At 38.9% G+C, this 20,635-nt stretch overlaps 1 protein-coding gene across 1 annotated transcript in view; it reads left to right on the top strand.

The window, feature by feature from the left end:
• Sucla2 (succinate-CoA ligase ADP-forming subunit beta) overlaps positions 1 to 20,635 on the top strand; it is a 196,711-nt gene that overhangs the window by 71,456 nt on the left and 104,620 nt on the right. The window lies entirely within an intron of this gene.

Here is a 20,635-nt window from a genome sequence, read left to right as displayed (position 1 = left end):
AATATTTTAAAAATTAATTCTGAAGAATGCCCTCCACTGATTAGCTCAGAAAACACTGGCATTGTATTATTTGGGGTCATGCCAGAAATTTACAGAGAGGATATACACTATTGATTTTACTAGTGTTTTAATTATTTTTATATAACAGATGATAGCAAAACTTAGTGATTTTTGAACATTTGTTATCTCAGTTTCTGTGGGTCAAATTTTGGGAGCTTTTTAGGGGGTGGTTCTGGTGCTTGGTGTCACTGAGCCCAGAGAACCCACTTGTAAGATGGCTTACTTACAGGGCTCCTGGTCCGAGGTCACAGTTTCTCACCATGTGGGCCTATTTACCAGACTGTATCAGTGCTTCCTAATAAGACAGCTGTCTTTCCCCAGTGTGTGATCCAAGGGAACAAAAGGAAAGCCATAGTGCCTTTTGTGTTCTAATCTCACTCTCATGCCACAGTTCATTAGAAATTAGTCTTTTAAGTCACAAGGGAAGGAAAATTAAGCTCCACCTCTTGAAGGGAGATGTAGAAGAGAATTTGTAACATGTTTCAGAACTCACAATTCATGCTGGGAAGCTGAAAACACCAACAACATATGTTGAGTTAACTTGGAGATTTGTAACTCCTAGAACAAAGTTAAAAATCTGAATTTAGGAGCTTGGAATACTACTGATCCTTGGGGGAAAAACTGTAAGAACATGTATTAGGGGAGGCAAAGAAATAATTTTTCAAGGAGCGAGCAATCCATAGTGACATACACGTGAAAAGTCAAGATAGGAATAAAAAGTTAAGTAGTGAAATTAAGACAGGGTATAACTAATCTTGGTAAGAATGATTATGCTGAAATGGGAGAGAGGAAAGTCAGTGTTGTAGAGAATGGAAAGCTGAAACCACCATCTAGAAACTGCTTATACACTCTCCCACCTCATCCTCTAAGCATCCCTTGGATATTTGTGTAGGCCTGGTACTTTCTTCTCTATAACACTGTCTGCTTTGTATGAAAAATGTTAGTAATATTTAACATTTGAATTCTCTTAATTTGTAGTTGGTAGATTATCAGATTTTCTATAGAGAATATGACCAATTTTGACTTTTTGTTTGCACGTGTGGTTTTAGGGATTAAACCAAGGGCCTTGTGCTTGCTGGGAAAGTACTCTACCACTGAGCTACATCCCTTTTGATTATTACGTCAACTTCACAGTTACAGAGCCTTGGATCCTGAGTCCACTTCAGTCTGGTACTTCATAGTAGATAAACATGTTACAAGGAAAACAAGTAAAAATGAAAAAAGAAACCAACCCTCACAACTCCAGCAGGACATTGAAACTGTTAATGTTTTGGTGATTCGTTTCTGTCTGGTGAAGAATTCTATTTAAAGTAATTTTAAAATCATGAATGTAAATGCTAGTGGGACTGTAATTAGAATCATGCTCTTGTTCTGTGGAAATGTAAAGGGATAAGGAAAGTCCTATGGTAAAAATCAATTTTCAGATTTCCATAATTTAATGTGCAGTAGTAAAATATTATTTTGAGGTTTTATAATATATAATATAGAAATAAGGAATAGGAAAAGGCTGGTAAACCATCCAAATTGATTTAAAATGAGGTGAAAATGAAGCAGTAGGACATTAATACTGATTTAAACATTCATGTCCAAGGGACAGCCTGAGGAGAAAACTGGGGAAAGAAGGTGTGTCAGTGCTGACACAGAAGAAATACAGTCCTGTGTCCTGTGGGATTGGACCCATTGATATTTTGGGGACAGGTTTGGCAGTCCATTCACATTTTCAGCCTGCTCTGTCAGCTGCCTCCTCCACTCTGAAGACATTTAAAGCCTTTTGCTGTTCATGACTTCAACCTCCCAATCAGTAAGACCGGGGTCAACTCTTTGTTTCTTCACCTTTTCCTTCACAAGTAACCAGCTTCTATTTTTCGTTTCTTATATTCTTGTATGCACATTCTTATGCTGTCTTTTGCCTTCCTTTCATGGTTATTGGGATAATCCCTATCATGATGACCTGACATTCTCATTGGGGTGCAGTCAGCTGGACACTTGTGTTCCCTGTGGAGCCAGTGACACTGGAAGGACTGACTCTCCCAACAGCCAGTCAGTTGTCTGTAGGTGTTTGATTTACCCGCTGTGTCACCTTCAGTATTTGTCATCTTTCATTATGGCTTTCATTCCTTTGGCTAATCTTTAGGTTCTTACATGAATATGTTTAGCTCAGTGGCACTGTGCCTACCTTGCAAGCACAAGGTCCTGATTTTGACCCCCAGTACCAAAAGAGGAAAGAAAAGAAAAGAAAAAAGCCAGGGATTTAGCTCAGGGCATCGCGCCTGCCTCACAAGCTCAAGGTCTTGAGTTCAATCCCCGATACCAGAAAAAAAACCATTGTGCCTGCCTCACATGAATACTTGCTGACGCCTAGATTTCAGCTTATCCCATCTGGTGGAATACCCTAGTGCAGTCATGGGGAACCTATGGCATACATTCCACAAGGGACTGTTCATATCACTGAAAGCTCTAAAAGGTTTGCCATCAATGTGTGGCTATCTTACCACAATACACACAATGAGGAGAGAGGGGAAAAGGGAGTGGAGAGAAGGGGCCAGGGAGTGAGGAAGAGATCACTTCATGGCAATGCTGGAGCTTTCTGATCTGGTTTGTTGCTAATTGAACACTAACGTCCATTAATGCCTCTGGTGCACAGGTATCAACAATTATGTACATCTATATTTGATGTCACTGAAAGATGCAGAGGATTACCACAGTAAAGGATTTAGACATCTTTCCATGACGTCAAATACAGATCTATATAATTGTTGATAGCTATGGACATAGAATGTATGTATCATTTATTTAATCCAATCTTGTACTTAATATATTTGGTTTCTACATTTTTAAGATTATAAGAGAAGGGCTGGGGGTTTAGCTCAGTGGTTCCGGCGCCTGCCTCGCAAGTGCAAGGTCCCGAGTTCAATCCCAGCTACAAAAAAAAAAAAAAAAGATTATAAGAGAAGTGAATATGTTGTGTATGTCTTTCAGCACCTGAGTAATTTCTGCTCATAGTAGCCACCTATATGTGAAGTCGAACAGCTATGTGACAGTATAACTGCACTTCACATTTTCATGGCAGTTGCTGAAAGTCTGTATTGGTTACTCTTACATTCACAAAGTATTTCCATGCCTTTGATAACACTGCATTTTAATTAACAATAGACAAACACCATTTCTTTAGTACTGATTTGACTTTCATCTGTTTATGGGGCATTTGTAGAAGTGAGTTTTCTATGTTTTTTAATTATTTTTCTACTGATTTCATTCTTAACTTTTTGCATGTTTGAGATTAACCATTTGTCTATCACATATGTAATATGTGTCTGGTTTTCATAACATACTTTAAAAGGATTAACTTGTTTGGTATAAAGTCTGTGAACTTGAGCCATGAATGCTTTTGCTCCCCAAATGGTTAGTCATTTCCCCAAACACCAGTTACTTGCAGATTTCATCCTACCTCATAAATTTTGAAATTCCATCTTTATCATATACTAACTTTCTGTTTGCTCTTGGGTGTGTATGCAATTCACATATACAGAAATAGTCTTTATTAACCTTTACTTATAAGGTAGGAAAGTGATCTATTGAGACTATGACAGAAGGGATCTCAGACAAAGCATTGTTTTCTCCCTCAGCCATCTAGGAAAAATTGAACTTTGAGAACATATAAAGTTTACTTTTTGATATCAGATGATGTCAGTATGAGATGATAAGTGTAAACATTGGTTTGTCTAATGATTGACTGGTTGGTTAGTTGGTTAATTTCGCCATGCTGGCCCCTTGCACCTACTAGGCATGTGCTTTACCAGGAAGGCTACACCCCTAGACCAATCTGAATCTTTTAATCTAATGCTTTTTCTTTGGGAAGGATATTGAAGAGGGACAGCCAAAAGGAGCAGTTTTAAGCAAACTGGTCATGGGTTTCTTAAAATTGTGATTTGTATGTATTATTTTTCAGTATGATAGAGTCATTTCATTATGGATCAACTTTTTAAAAACCATAGATTTAATTTGCTCAGGCTGTTGCTTCTCATGTGTTTGGTGTCATAAGTCAGCAGGGTCAGTGTGAAACTTTATGCCTTTGTTGACCTTTGTGGAGACCACTGAATAGTTATGGAGCCATGTCTAATACCACAACAGTCAAATGGGTAGTTGGTCTAGTACCCATTTTGGAGAGCTCTCAATTTTATGTTATCACTACAATGCCAAATAATTCAACTTCTGTTATTGTCATTCATCCTTGAACTGTTTGGCAAGCCAGTCATTTGGGGGACTTGTGAGTAAATGCTTTCTGATGAAAGATCTTACTGTTCTAGAATTGTTTCAAGTACATCATTATTTCAAAGATGACTTCCAGTATCCAATTCATTCAACAAATATTAAAAGCCTCCTATGTGCTACATAATAGGGGTCAAAAGTGGCAGAAAGTTTCACACTGACCCTACCGACTTATGACACTAAACATGAAACTAAGAGACATGACCCCTCATTAATGTTTATGATTTAATGGGAGAGAGCTAGACATTAAGCAGTTAAAATAAACATGAATAAATATATAACTATGAATTGTGACCCTAAAGAGAAAAGGCAAATAGTTTAGTAATCATCAGGTATAAATTTCAGTTTAATTGAATTAGCAGTTTTAAACATCTATGTATGTATGTATGTTTTTAAGCATCTTTGTACTAGGTACTATGCTTAGTATTAGAGACACAGATAATGGGGAGAACATTTGTGTCCTCATGTCCACTTGGAACTGTACCTGAATAACACTCATGCTTGTCCATAATTCCCATTTGATTTTATCAGTGTGTAACTCTGAGGTAGGGTTTTCTGGTACCTACTTGAGGATGCAGAATCACTCTTGAGTGTGAATTTGACTTGAGCCTACCTCACCACCAAATGAGCGGCTGAATTGACATAGAATGATCAGAATCAAGAATTAATGTTGAACACCTCTCATGAAATTGTAGTCTTAGATTCAAAGTGATCACAGGCTATACTCACTTCGTTATTCTTTATATATGGGTACCTTCTAAGTGCCAGGCACTGTTCTAGGCACAGTCACATCAAGGAACAAAACAGACACATCCCTGCCCTCAATGGAACTTATGTTCTGACCCAACATCTAATCTTCTCCAGATAGTTGATTATTCTTTTCAATTTAAACATTTTCACTCAGTGATTTCATTCCTTTAACTGTGAATTATCCTATTTTCAAACAGTTCTAAGTATTGGCAAGATCTTTATTATTATGATCCCAAATTTGTTTGCCTGCAGCTTTTATCTGCTTGTGTAACTGATGTTCTATCTTGGAGCAACTCTAAATAGAGCTAATTCCTCTTATGTGGAAGCAATTCAAATTTTTAAAAATACCCGTGTTCCCATTAAGGCTCCCCATATTGTTACTTGATGTATATAAATATGTGAAGATAAATGAGTACACGGATATAAGAAGTAAATCAATGGCATTTTGATTTTGCTCGTTGAGCATGTTTGTTCTGTAGTTCTCAGAATCTCTGAAGTACAAGTATATACTTATCCTTTTATGTGAACAGCCCTTTGGTGCTCACAACAATACTGACCTCAGGTGGCATGGGTTATTATCCCTCCTTAACAGATGAGAACCCTGAGAGGCAAAAGTGAAGTCACTTACGCAAAGTCTCATGTGACTAAAACAGAACCAGGCTTTCATTGTCCAGATTCTGTGTATTTCATATTTTACTATTACACACCTCCTCCATAACCTTACTGCTGCTGATGTTAGGCTTTAGATTTATTCTATTTTTTGATAGTTGTTGCTGGAAGAATCCTGAACTCAATCAGAAACATTTCCTTTCTAAATGCTATGAGAGCTAGAGTAGGGCAGTTCTCCGATTCACAATACACTGCCTTGCCACATCTGTGCTTTGTTTCAGTTTTTCTCTTCTCTTCTGTTTGCCTCTCTTTCCATTTTGCCTTTGTTCTCTTTTGCTACATTGGCTTTAATCCTATGGACTGAAAAGGACAATGACCTCAGAGCTAAAGCATTCTCTGTCATCGATGAAGCAGAAGCCAGACTCTAAGCAGGGGGAGGAGATTGGGGAGAGAGACGCATGTTAAGTCATGTTAAGTCTGTTAAGTCATCACTTGGAAAGTACCTGGTAGAAATTGTTTCAGCAATGGATTTGATGCCCTAGGTTAGGAGGTGGCAAGAAAAATTTACACAAAGGGAAATATGCTTCTTGGTAAGCTACAGCAAAGCTGGAGTACTTGTTAAGGATACTGACATAAAATTTATAATTCGATGATATTTTTATACTCATGCCAGAAAGGCTGTTAACACTGCACAGGAGTAGAAGAACACCAGCCCTCGTGAGGAGGAGTGTGACGTAAAACTCTCTAGAGGTGCCAAAATCAAATATATAACCCTTAATTTGCAGGGATAAGAAATCTCTTAGGCTGAAAGTAACTCAAGTAGTTCACTGGTGCCATACCTTTTGTTAGCAAAGGACATGAGTTTGGGGAGTAGATAAGATGGGGAATGTGATTTGTGATTAAAATTTGCCTTTATGCTGCTACAAACAGTCACGTTAGGTGAGCAGTATTCATTATACTGCTTTTTCCATTTTTTGACAAGAGTGCTCTAATCAAGCACCCAATAATTAGCTGCTTTTTCTCACATGAAAATTTCATGTGAGACAAATTTCATCCAATACAGCACCACAGATTTATTTTCTTCACCTCAAACCATGTAGTTCATTATCAGTTAAAATTCCCTTCTTCATTTCCTAAAGTAACACCTAAAATTCAACAAAAGGGCATTTTCAGGAATGGTAGTTCCTTTTTTCTGAGGAAAGCTGTTGCTTACTGCCCACTGTACTTCATATTTTAGTTTTATTTATATTCTCTCTCAACAAGACTTTTGGTGGTTTACAATAAATATGAAGTTCAGGTTAATTGACATATTAGTAGCAACTTTGGATACAAAGATGACTGAGGCACATCTGTCCTTTAGGAGATTAAAAGGGAAAGCAGGAGAAAAAAAATCTATTGCCTTCACTAGTCTAGTTTCCACACTGTCATCCTAAAGAGGAGATGGAGACCTCAATTTGGCCTGGGCACGTTCTTGACATCATTATAGAAAAGCATTTCAGGATTAATCAGTGACAAGCATAGGCTGATTTAGTAGACAGAGTTAAAAGTAAGAGAAAATGGGGAAGGGACTTCAGCTTGAGGAGCTGAAGGGGGCGCAGCTCTAATGGGATGAGTCAGACTGGTCCATCAACAAAAGAAGGGGAAGAGATTTCTTTTAAGGAGTTAGGGTGGGCTGGGGTCTGGTTGACCATTGTTTCAGTTCTGGTTTAGCAGGATAGCTCTGGGAGAAGTTCTTCTTATTTAATCTATTTCCATGAAATGATTGTTTTTGTTTGGGGGCAGTCTCAGATCTGTGGAGTCTCTGCTGGAATCCAACATGACCATAGGCTTCAGGCAAAGACTGAAGACCTCTGGGCACTATTAAAGTGGTACTCAGAAGGCAGGCAGACCAAAGAAGAGAGCGGCACTCAGATAATTGAAGGGAAAGGCAGGTTTATTTGCTAGCTAGCAGGCCTAATGGAAGTCACCTTCCAGTCCAAGCCCCATTTCTAAGTTTGTTTTCACATTTATCTGTTCTTTAGCCAGAACAGGGGAGAAAGCAGAATTTTACAGAAGCAGAACTTAGCCAAGGGTAGGGAGGTGGAGGTAATGTTGCTTTTATTTAAGACGTAGGGAGGCAGGCAGCTGTATTTCAGCAGTTCATCTTCTGGCCACAGGGCACAGTGACCTTCATGAGTTTAGAAGGAGGGACAAGCCTTAGATTGTCAGCCTTGAGACCATCAGTCTCTGGCAAACTTTGAGACTGTCAGTCTCTGCTCTGTCTTTTGTTTTTTCCATTTCACTATTAATAGTTGAATATCTTTATAAAACTCTTATTTTGGTATCCTTAGTCCTGAATGTAGATGAGGTTATGTAAATTGATATTGCCAGCTTTTAGACAGACATTCCCTAAATGATTAGTATGCCTATATGCAGAGCTGAGCCAAAGTTTTAAGGCAATATAGGAAACTGATACAAAATGGAGATCAAGCCTTGTTCTGCTTTTGGTTACTCTCTGGGCATGTATGGGCCCAAGAAATTTTAGCAAAAGCAGCGTTCACGTCTCTGATGGCCTGGAAGAAAACACAAATCATGCTTTTAATGGATAGGTAAAGGTCCCTATGGTGGTCTCTGTCTCACTGCCCTTAAACGGGGAGGGTCCTGGGCAAGCAGAGAGAGGGAGCAGGACTTCACCACCCTGGGAGATCAGGGAAGACTTTTGAAGCTAGATCTTGAATGAGGAGGAGAAGAAATCTACCGGGTGAAGACAGCTAGGTTGAAGGGTATTCCTGGTGAGGGAGTGGCCTGTGCTCATCTGGAAAGTGAGGCCCTGCGGGATAGGTGCAGTCAACATGAACATGGAGATATTGACTCACTTGGAAGTAGAACATAATGATGGGTCAAGGAGGAGGCAGCACCTAGGTTGAAACAAGAAGGCAATACTTCCTTCATTTATCTCTGAGCTTCCTGGCAGCCAGGAAGGCACAAGGCTCAAAGCACCTTTATGGTGTGAGAAACAGATCTAATTTTATTTTATTTTTTCCAAATGGCTATCCAGTTTCTCCAACATTATTTTCTGCAACTAGCTACCTTGGCTCTAGTGATTTGACATTCCATTTTTATTATCTACTCGATCGTTCTATGTAGTTGTATCTGTTTCTGGGCTTTTCTTTCTATTTCTTTTTCTGATTGTCTAGCCATGTACCAATGCTATAATGTTTTCATTAGAGACTTTTAATATGACTTAATATCTGGTTGGACTAGTCTCCTTTGAGCTCTCTGTTGCCAGTGTTTTCTTAATTAATTATTCTTGTGAGTTTCTTTTTATGTGTGAACTTTAGGATCATCTTTTATCAGACATTTCTTGATTATGTGCACTCCTGAGGGTGTTCTGGAACTCATTGTTAGAAATGATCTGTCTCTGGAAATCTTACTCCCATAAAATCTTGCCCATAAAAATAGCTGCAGCAAGTCCAAAATGGTGGAGCAGAGTGCCAGAAACTCACCTTCTCCTGGGCAAGAGTCTGAAAAACAATAGCTTGGGGAGGAACTAAAGTGAGTGAAGGTTACCTGGGAACCAAGAGGGAAATGACAGAGGAGAAAAAAGTAGGATTAAATGATACAGAAGAAATAGATCACACTGCAAAGGAGACACCGTGTAGCACTGCCGACAGCAGCTGGCTAGCCACAGGTGAGAAGCAAAGTGAAACTAGCAATGTTTTTGCTCATGGAGAATTGGAGACTGTGTCCGGACTGAAAGAATCACCTGCAGTTGGAACCAGCAAGGAAAATGTGGGACATTGTCCCAGAGTGGTTCTTTACAATCAACAGTTGGTAAGTGACCTTGGTGTAAGCACCTGCAGCTACACTGTGGAGCAAGGGCTGGTGAGGAGGCCTTTGTAGGGAAGGGCTAAGTATTTGAACCTGGGTCCCACAGCAGCCCCTTGGCTGCTTCACACTGCCAAGTTCCCAGAGTGGATGAGGAAAAGACAGACACAGGAGACTGCCAGCAGTTGGAGGGCAGATTGGCAGGAGTCCTGTTGAGAGGCAGCGGCTGTTGAACACAGACCAGGCTTCTGTGGTCAAAGGCCGGGTTCAGCCTGAGTTACACAGGACTGGAAGCCAACATTGGCACCACGTTCCCACTGTAAGCAGATCTCCATACCTGGCACGGTTCTGGGGGCAGACTGCCACCTTAGATTTTTGAGGTGAACAGAGACACATCCTGGCTTGAGCTCTGCTCCCTAAGCTTAGGCTGAGGATAAGAGCCATATGTTCAAAGCAATAGAAAACTTTTGTTATTCTTTATTTGATTGCATTACTTTTTTCATTTTTATTTTACTTTTAAATTAAGAAATTTTTTTCTTGGCTGTTTTCCTGCTTCTGTATATCCCCCCCCCACCACTTTTATTCCATTATTTTACTCTTTTTTTCTTTTATGAGCATGTCTGTGTACATTTGCTTCTCTTCCTCTTGCTGTTTTTCTCCCAATATTTTCTCTACAAAGTTTATAGAGGGTAAGGGAATTCTCCTTTGTCCCTCCTACTTTTATCCTTATCTCTTCACCTGACTTCTTTTTCCTGTGTCTTATTCACTCTCAATTTTTCTTTTCTTTCCTCTCCCCCTTTTCATTTGTCTCCCTTTAACTTTTTCTCTAATATTTATCAGTCATAGCATCTTTTCCCATCCCCATTTGTCACTACCAATTTTGTATCCAATTTTCTCTGTTATCCACTTCTAAATATATGGCATACCTTTACATCATTAGGGTCTCTTGCTCCCCTCCTATTTCCTTCTTCCCATACCACAGAGTGGAGGAGTTTAAAAAAACTTTTTTTGCTTGTTTATCTTCTCTTCCACCCATTACCTGGTCCCCAAGCCCATTGGTTTTAGATAACTGACTCTATAAAATTACTGTTGATCGCTTCTCAGCCTTCTGGCTAAGATCAAGTGTAAAATTACTATTGAATGCTGTTTTTCACCATTATAGGAGACAAAGACATCACATTTAGTGCACATTAACTGTGGGTCAAGACTTGGGTTGTTAAGATAGTTATGTGGATTTCATCTCTAGGCTGAAGGGAGACCCAAAACAGGGTTTTATTTCTCAACTAACCCTGATAGAAACCACTGTAATGGATTAGGTTGTTACTGCTACAGCATATTTGATTGCATAGAAATAATCTTGACTCAGCGAACAGTTTCCTGCCAGTGAACCTGTCTGCTGCCATCACATCCAGGGAGAGGAAGAGCAAGAGTTCTTAACTCAAGAACTTGGACTGGATCAGAATCTGCAAGAATGCTTGTAACTGGACAGAAAGAAGTCCTGAGTCTGAGTTAGCTTCGGTATTGCAGTTGAGGGATCAGAGGAGTTATTGGAGTGTAAGTACTCAAACTCTCTGGTAAAGAAGCTACTTGGGAATCACATATGCAATGTCTCATTAGAATATTTAATCTTGGTTCCCATCAGATGTCTTACAGGTTTAAGTTTTTATATGTTTCCTGATTTATTTATTAATGTGCGGTTGTGTTATGTTTTTATGGTTTCTTGTGTTTATTAGATTTATTTTGTATATTTACTCTTTCACTGGCTCTGATTTAGTAGGTGTCTAGGTTCTGTCCCTTGTCTCAGCTCCCTATCTAGTTTTTTCACCTCAAATCCCCTGAGACAATATCATTAACCTATTTCTTTATTCTTTTTCCAAACATGTAAAATCCTCCTCCCAAATTTTTAAATTTTCTATACCTAGCTCCCTTATAGTCACTTCTATCTTCTCTAGTATTATTCCTCAACCCTCCCCATCCTAAGCCTTTGGCTCTTCCATATCTTATCTAGCTTATTGTCCCCCTTATCAGCAAGTCCTGACAACCAAGTAGTTTTCCTCAATCACAAAGTAAACCACCTTTCTCCCATATCTTTCCCTTGCCCCACAAAATATCCTCTGAAAACTCTCAATACTAACTTGTCAGCTCAACTAAAAATACTCCAATAAAATCAGACCTAACATCAACCTGTTCTTTTCATTTACCACTGTTCCCCCCTTCAAACCTCCCCCTTAAGTGCCTAACACTCCTTGTCTAACCACCTGTCATTCTCCCCACTCCACCTCACCTACCTCATTGCAGAACAACTGCAAATAATAAACTTTCACAGCGTTCATAGAGAACAGACAAACAGAGAAAGTGCAACTGCAAGGACTATCATATGGAAGTGTTGTAAGATTGACTCTGTGGATGCTGTTATAACCAGAAGTAATTCTTTTGGTAAAACATAGGGACAAAGATGAAATCACTTAAAGTAAGTAACAGAAGGAGTAAATACTAGCACCCAATGTACAAAGATAAAAAGTATCTATGAGAAGGCAACATCCTAGTAAACATCTCCGTATAAACCACAAACTCTTCACATCTCTAATCCCCAACCTGCAGTAACTCCCCCCAAAATAAGAGGGGGGCCATATATAATTTTTTAAAAGACACACACACACACATACACACACACACACACACACACACACACACACAGGAAAATGAGGAAACAAAGAAGTAGAAGATCTCCAATCCCCCCCCCCCCGCCCCGTCTCCTGCAACTCTCCCAAGCAGAGCAAGGGGCCACAAAGGGAGAAGAAAACAAATATCAGGTAGCAGAATTCTATGAAAAGTTCATAGAAAGAATGAAGAAAATAGATGAATTCAAAGAAGAAATGAACCAAAAATTCACAGCAATGTCACTCAATATGCTGATGGTGAATTTTAGGGAATAGGTAAAAAACTGGACAAGCTAACCAAAACACTTCAAAATTTGAATGACAAGAATTCAACAAGAATTTCTTGAAAAGATATCAGATAAAAATACCTGAAATAAAAAACTGAATAGCATCCATACATTGCAGAAATGACCAATGTGAAGACAGAGTGTCTGATATTGAGGACAAAATAGTGACTTATGATAAAGAGCTCAAAGAAGCCAAAAAGGAAATAAGAGAACAAGAGAAGGCTATCCAGCAGCTACTAGATGACAAGAAGAAGACTAATCTAAAGCTAATCAGAGTTAGACAAAAACTGGAAGATAGCACAGATGGGTTCACTAATATGCTTACCAATATCCTGGAAGAAAAATCCCCAAATATAAGAAAAGAGGTTAAAATACAAGCAAATGATGCTTATAGAACACCAAATAATTATGAGGACAAAAGAAGCTCACCCAAGGCACATCCTTATTAAATTACCAGATATCCAGCAAAACCCAAGAATTTTATAAGCAGCCAGAGAAAACCAAGAAATACGTAGCGGTAAACCAATGAGAAGCACAGCAGACTTCTCAACACAAACCCTAAAGGCCAGAAGAGCTTAGAGTGAAGTATTCCAAGTCCTAAGAGCAAATAACTCCCAACCTGGATAAACTTACCCAGCAAAGCTATCCTCCAAAAGATACAGAGAAATGAGGTATTTCCATGAAAAAGACCTGCTCAGAAGATATATGAGTGCTAAACTAGCTCTAGAAAAAATACTTAAGAGTATTCTTAATAGAAACAATGAATCAGACACAGCTACAAACACAGAGGAAACTAGTGAGGTCAGTGGATAAACGGCAACAGAAAACATCAGGAAAAGAAAAACAAGGGATACATCAACAGATAAAGAAGGCAGTGATAGTACAGTACATAACAAACACATCTCAGTACTATCTCTCAGTAATGTTAACAGCCCCAACTTTCCAATTAAAAGACACAGACCAGCAGACTGGATCAAAAGACAAAATCGAACTATCAGTTGCATTCAAGAAACTCATCTAATCCAAAAAGATATTCATAGGTTAAAAATTAGAGGGTAGAAAATAATATTTCATGCACCAGGACCCCCAAAACAAGCAAGAGTAACAATTCTAATATGAGACATGGTGATCTTCAATTTAAAACTGATTAGAAGAGATGAAGGACACTACATACTAGTTAAGAGAACAATCCAACAGAAGAGATAACATTGATAAACATATATGCACTGAATACTGGAATATGCATCTTCATAAAACAAAAACTGCTGCAATTAAAAGATAAAATATGAGAGAGAAATTTGGGAAACAATTCCTTTTACAATAGCATCCAAACAAATGAAATATCTAGGAATCAGTCTAACAAAGGAAGCAAAAGACCTCTACCCTGAAAACTACAGCACTCTAAAAAAGGTGATGGAGGAGGATATAAGAAAATGGAAAGACATCCCTTGTTCCTGGGTGGGAAGAACCTATATAGTGAAAATGGCCATACTTCCAAAACTACTATATAGATTCAATGCAATGCTGATTGAAATTCTAACAATATACTTCATGAAACTAGAGAAAACAATCCAAAAATTCATTTGGAACCAGAAGAGACCTAGAATAGCAAAAGCAATTCTAAGCAAGAGAGACATGGCTGGGGGTATCACAATCCCCAACTCGAAACTATACTACAAAGCTACTGTGATAAAAACAGCATGGTACTGGCAAAGAAACTGACCTGAGGATCAGTGGAATGGATTAGAAGATGCAGGAACAACTTCAGACATACTCAGCCACCTCATCTTTGACAAAGGAGCCAACCAACCTCACTGGAGGAAAGATAGCCTCTTTAATAAATGGTGTTGGAAAAACTGGATTTCAACCTGCCAAAGATTAAAACTAGACCCATAACTATCACCATGCACTAAACTAATATTGAAGTGGATTACAGATCTAAATATTAAGACAGAAACACTAAACTTGCTGGAAGATAAGTTAGATAGAACTCTTGAAGCCATTGGTGTAGGAAAAGACTTTATGAACAAAATCTCAGTAGCACAGGAACTAGCACAAAGAATCAACAACTTGGATCTCATCTTGTTAAAAAGCTTCTGCACTGAAAGAGAAACCACTAACAGAGCTAACAGACAACCTACAATATGGGAAAAAATTTGTAGCAGCTGTACCTCAGACAAGGTCTACTATCTAGAATACATAAAGAATTGAAAAAAATCAGACCCCCCCAAATTCAAAGACCCAATTAAAAAATGGGCATCTGAAATGAACAGACATTTCTCAGACAAAGAAGTAAAAGCAGCAAATAAACATATGAAAAAATGTTCAACATCACTGGTCATTTGAGAGATGCAGATGAAAACAACACTGAGATTCCACCTCACCCCAGAAAGAATGGCTGCTATCAAGAAATCAACCAATAACAAATGCTGATAGGGTTGTGGGGAGAAAGGAACCCTTCTCCATTGTTGGTGGGAGTGCAGACTGGAGCAACCATTGTGGAAATCAGTATGGAGATACCTCAAAGAACTAGGACTAGAGGTCCCACTTGACCCAGCTATTTCCCTGCTGGGTATTTTCCCAAAAGAATTAAAAGAATCATACCACAGTGATATATGCTCACCCATGTTTATAGCGGCACAGTTTGTAATAGCCAAAGCTTGGAAACAGCCCAAGTGCCCATCAACTGGAAACTGGATAAAGAAGATGTGTTTTTTTTTTATTTTTATAAAATGGAGTACTACTCAGCCATAAAGAATGAGAAACTAGAGACATTTATAGCTAAATGGTTGCATAGAGGCCATCCTCTTAAGTGAAATAAATAGGACACACGTGCAAGTATCAAATAGTTTCTGTAGTGTGAGAAATTGAAAGTGTAAATAAGGATTAAAATGAATAATTGATAGTTTGAAATAGGAAAAGGTCCAAAGGTGTAGGGGTGGTGGGAGGGGAAAGGGAAAGGAAAGAAGGGAAAGGAAAAATTATGAGAAAAGAAAAAAATGGAAACAAAATCTGTGTAAATAGGGAAGGATGGAGGGGTGAAGGGCGCAAAGGTAATGGGGAAAAAAATAAGAACCAAGATAAATCATGTACAGGTACAAGCACCCAATGATAAATGTAAATGTATTGTATACCTAAAATGTATCAATCCAAGAATTAAAAAAAAGACAAAATAAACACTAACACAGTCATAGTGAGGGATTTTAACACCCTACTTTCATGAAGAGATCAACTAAACAATCCAATAAAGAAATTTCAGAGTAGCGCGGAAGATGCCGAATCACCCCGCTGCAGACAGGCAGGTCTGCCCACACACTACCGAGGTCCCCAGTCACGTGGAACACAGGCCGAATCAGCCTGCTGCAGACAGGCAGGTCTGTGCACACCCTACCGAGGCCCTGAGTTGCGCAGAAGACACCGAATCACCCCGCTGCAGACAGTCAGCCACCTGATTCCACACTACAAAGACACAGAGGACACCAGACCACCAGACCAAGGTACTGAGTCCCACTGTTCCCGGCCCAGACGTAGGGGCTTCTGAGCCATTGTCCCACTGCTCCTGGTCCAGAGGAAGGGGCTTCCCAGTCACCATCCCTCCCGCTGCTCCCAGCCCAGAGGAAGGGGCTTCTGAGCCACCATCCCACTGCTCCTGGTCCAGAGGAAGGGGCTTCCTGGCCACCATCCCTCCCGCTGCTCCCAGCCCGCAGGAAAGGGCTTTTGGGTCACCATCCCTACCGCTGCTCCCAGCCCCTGTCCCACCTCACCCAGCTCAGAGGAGGTAATCCATGCAGGCACTAACAGCCCCCTGCCCCAGTCAAAATGAGAAAACACGTAAGTAAGTCTCAAAACCAGACTTCCAGATCACCTACAGCAACCCCAAAGGAAAATGAGATGGAATACTCTGATACTCAACCACCTGGACCCACTGAACTGGCAACAAAAGGGGATCTGGAAAAAATGAAATCAGAAATAATTTCTCAGATAACAGGAAAAATTGTGCCCCTAGTGCAAGACATGACTAATAAATCTAGACAGGAGCTGAGGAACATAACGGAATCCCAACATAAGAAACAAATGGAATCCATAAAACAGATGCAAATAGATTTCCAGGACATGAAAAACTCCACTGAAAGTCTACACAGCAGAATGAGCCAATGTGAGCACAGAATTTCAGATATAGAAGATAAGATTGCCATTAGTGACTAGGAAAAGAAAAATTGCTTCAAAATTATAAGGGAACATGAGAAATCAATCCAGCAGCTGCTAGATGATGCAAAAAAGAATAATATACGACTGATTGGGCTCAATGAAGAAAGAGGAGAGAGTGGAGATGACATAAAAAAATCTCTTCACAGAAATAATGGCAGAAAACTTCCCAAGCAGGGGAAAAGAGCTTGACATACAGATAAGTGAAGCATAGGACTCCAAATAGCCTTGATCAAAAAAAATCTACACATAGGCATATAATTGTTAAGATTCCAGAAACACAACAGAAGAACAAAGTTCTACAAGCAGTCAGAGAAAAGAAACAAATCACATACAAAGGAAAGCCCATCAGAATCACAGCAGACTTCTCAACACAAACCATCAAGGCAAGAAGAGCTTGGAGTGACATATTCCAAGCCCTAAAAGAAATCAGCCTCCAACCCAGATTGATGTACCCTGCAAAACTATCTTTCAAAATTGATGGAGAAATAACGTACTTTCATGACAAAGAGCACCTTAGGAACTTCCTGAATACCAAACCAGCACTCCAAAGAATTTTACACAATAGCCTAGGAACAGACATTGAGGATCACAACCCCAGGAAGCAAAGCAGAATGAACCCATCTAGCATGACAAGAAATTAAATGTAAAGGGGGAGAACCCAACAAAAAGAAAAAGTCATGGCAATGACAAGTCAGTATGTTTCAGTTATAACCATCAATGTTAATGGTCTCAATTCACCAATCAAAAGAAATAGACTGGCAGAATGGGTCAAGAAGCAAAATCCAACAATATGCTGCATACAAGAAACACACTTCATTCAAAAGGAAACTCATAGACTGAAAGTTAAAGGGTAGGAAACAATACTCCATGCAACAAGAACCCAAAAAAAACCAGGGGTAGCTACCCTCTTTGCAGATCAAGTAGATTTCAAACCAACACTGATTAAGAGAGATGAAGAAGGACACTACATCCTTGTAAAGGGAAGAATCCAAGAGGAAGAGATGACAATCATAAATATCTATGCACCAAAGACTAGTGCACCCAACTATATAAAACAAATATTAACAGACATGGAAAGTCATATATGCACTAATACAATTGTAGTGGGGGACCTCAACACCCCACTGTCACAAATAGATAGATCAACTAGGCTAAAAATAAGAAATGAAATACTAGAACTCAATCGAACTCTTGAACAAATGAACTTAACAGACGTTTACAGAGTCTTCCACCCCACAAAATCAGAATACACATTCTTCTCAGCTGTACATGGGTCATTCTCCAAATTAGACCACATACTCACACATAGAACATGTTTAAGAAAGTGCAAAGGAATTGAAGTTATCCCCTGTATATTATCAGACCATAGTGCAATGAAATTGGAGATCCATAACAAAAGAAACTCAAAAAATTTCATAAACCATGGAAATTGAACAACACACTTCTGAATAACCAATGGGTCACAGAGGAAATTAAAGAAGAAATCAGACAATTCCTTCAATTAAATGACAATGACAATACAACATATCGGAATCTATGGGACACAATGAAAGCAGTCTTACGAGGGAAATTCATAGCAGTGAATACACATATTAGGAAAACACAATGAGCCCAATTAAACAACCTGATGCTGAACCTCAAGCTTCTAGAAAAAGAAGAGCAGGACAACCCCAAAGCTCATACAAGGGAGGAAATTATAAAGATGAGAGGAGAAATCAATGCAATGGAGACTAAGAGAACAATACAAAAAATCAGTGAAGCCAAGAGTTGGTTCTTCGAAAGAATCAACAAAATTGACAAACCTTTAGCCTACCTTGTCAGAAAAAGGAAAGAAAAGGCCCAAATCCATGCAATTAGGAATGAAAGAGGTGAAACTACAACAGACCCAGCAGAAATCCAGAAGATCATCAAAACCTACTTCCAGAACCTATATGCCAATAAGATGGACAACACAGAAGAAATGGACAGATTCCTAGATACATATGAATTACCAAAGTTGAATGAAGAAGACCTAAAAATTCTAAACAACCCAATATCAACGAATGAAATTGAAAATGTAATTAAAAACTTATCAACTAAGAAAATCCCAGGTCCTGATGGCTTTACTGCTGAATTCTACAAGACATTTAGAGAGGAACTGCTGCCACTACTGTTTAAACTCTTCAATGAAATTGAAAGGGAAGCAATACTCCCAAATTCATTCCTGGAAGCAAGCATCACCTTGATCCCCAAAGCAGAGAAAGACCCAACTGAAAAAGAGAACTATAGGCCAATCTCACTAATGAACATAGATGCAAAAGATCATCAAGAAGATCATACACCCTGATCAAGTGGGATTCATCCCAGGGATGCAGGGATGGTTCAATATATGCTAATCAATTAATGTAATACACTATATCAATAGAGCCAAGGACAAAATCCATATGATTATCTCCATAGATGCAGAAAACGCATTTGACAAAATCCAACATGCATTTATGATAAAAACCCTACAAAAAATTGGAATAAATGGTCTCTACCTACAACTGATAGAAGCCATCTATGAAAAACCAACAGACAATATCATACTAAATGGTCAAAAACTGAAATCCTTCACACTAAAATCAGGAACAAGACAAGGATGTCCACTATCACCACTCTTGTTCAATATAGTTGTGGAAACATTAGCCATGGCAATTAGAAAAGAGAAAGAAATAAAAGGAATAAAGATAGGTAATGAAGAAGTCAAATTGTCATTATTTGCAGATGACATGATACTCTATATAGAAGACCCCAAGAACTCCACCAAAAATCTTTCTAGACTTAATAACCAAATTCAGTCAAGTAGCTGGTTACAAGGTCAACAACACAAAAATCCATAGGTTTCCTTTACACGAATGACAGACTCACCGAGAGAGAAATAGGGCAAATAATTCCTTTCACAATAGCAGCCAAAAAACTGAAATACCTAGGAATCATCCTAACGAAAGAAATCAAAGACCTCTTCTCTGAAAACTATGGCATTCTGAAAAGAGAGATTGAAGATGATATCAGAAAATGGACAGACATCCCCTGCTCCTGGGAAGGAAGGATTAATATAGTGAAAATGGCCATACTTCCAAAACTGCCATATAGATTTAATGCAATTCCAATTGAGATCCCAGCAGCATACTTCATGGACTTCAAGAAAAAAATCCAAAAATTCATTTGGAGCAAGAAGAGACCCAGAATAGCAAAAGCAATTCTAGGTAACAGAGACATGGCAGGGGGTATCACAATCCCCAACCTGCAACTATACTGCAAAGCTACTGTGATAAAAACAGCATGGTACTGGCAAAGAAACAGACTTGAGGACCAGTGGAACAGATTAGAAGATGCAGAAACAACGCCAGACACACTCAGCCATCTCGTCTTTGACAAAGGAGCCAAACACCCTCACTGGAGGAAAGATAGCCTCTTTAATAAATGGTGCTGGAAAAACTGGGCTTCAACTTGCCAAAGATTAAAACTAGACTTGTATATCTCACCATGCACTAAACTAAAATCGAAATGGATTAAAGATCTATATATTAAAATAGAAACTCTGAACCAGTTGGAACAGAGGTTAGGTAGAACCCTTGAAGACATCGGTGTAGGAAAAGATTTTATGAACAAAACCTCAGTTGCCTGTGAACTAGCACAAACCATCAACAAGTGGGATCTCTTCTTATTAAAAAGCTTCTGCACAGCAAGAGAAACCACCAGCAGTGTGAAGAGATAACCCACAATGTGGGAAAATATCTTCACCTGCTCTTCCTCAGACAAAGGTCTACTGTCTCAGATCTATAAAGAACTTAAAAAGATCAGACCTCCCAATTTTAAAGACCCAATCCAAAAATGGGCATCTAAAATGAACAGACATTTCTCAGACAATTAAGTAGAAATAGCAAATAAATACATGAAAAAATGTTCAACCTCACTGGTCATTCGAGAGATGCAAATGAAAACAACACTGAGATTCCACTT

The sequence above is a fragment of the Heterocephalus glaber genome, unplaced genomic scaffold, assembly GCF_053883595.1.
Source record: "Heterocephalus glaber isolate CG9 unplaced genomic scaffold, H.glaber_assembly_v1.0 deba00001666, whole genome shotgun sequence".
In the NCBI taxonomy this organism is placed as follows: domain Eukaryota; kingdom Metazoa; phylum Chordata; class Mammalia; order Rodentia; family Bathyergidae; genus Heterocephalus; species Heterocephalus glaber.
The sequence above is the reverse complement of the archived record's forward strand: the minus strand, read 5'-3'. Positions and strand labels throughout refer to the sequence as shown.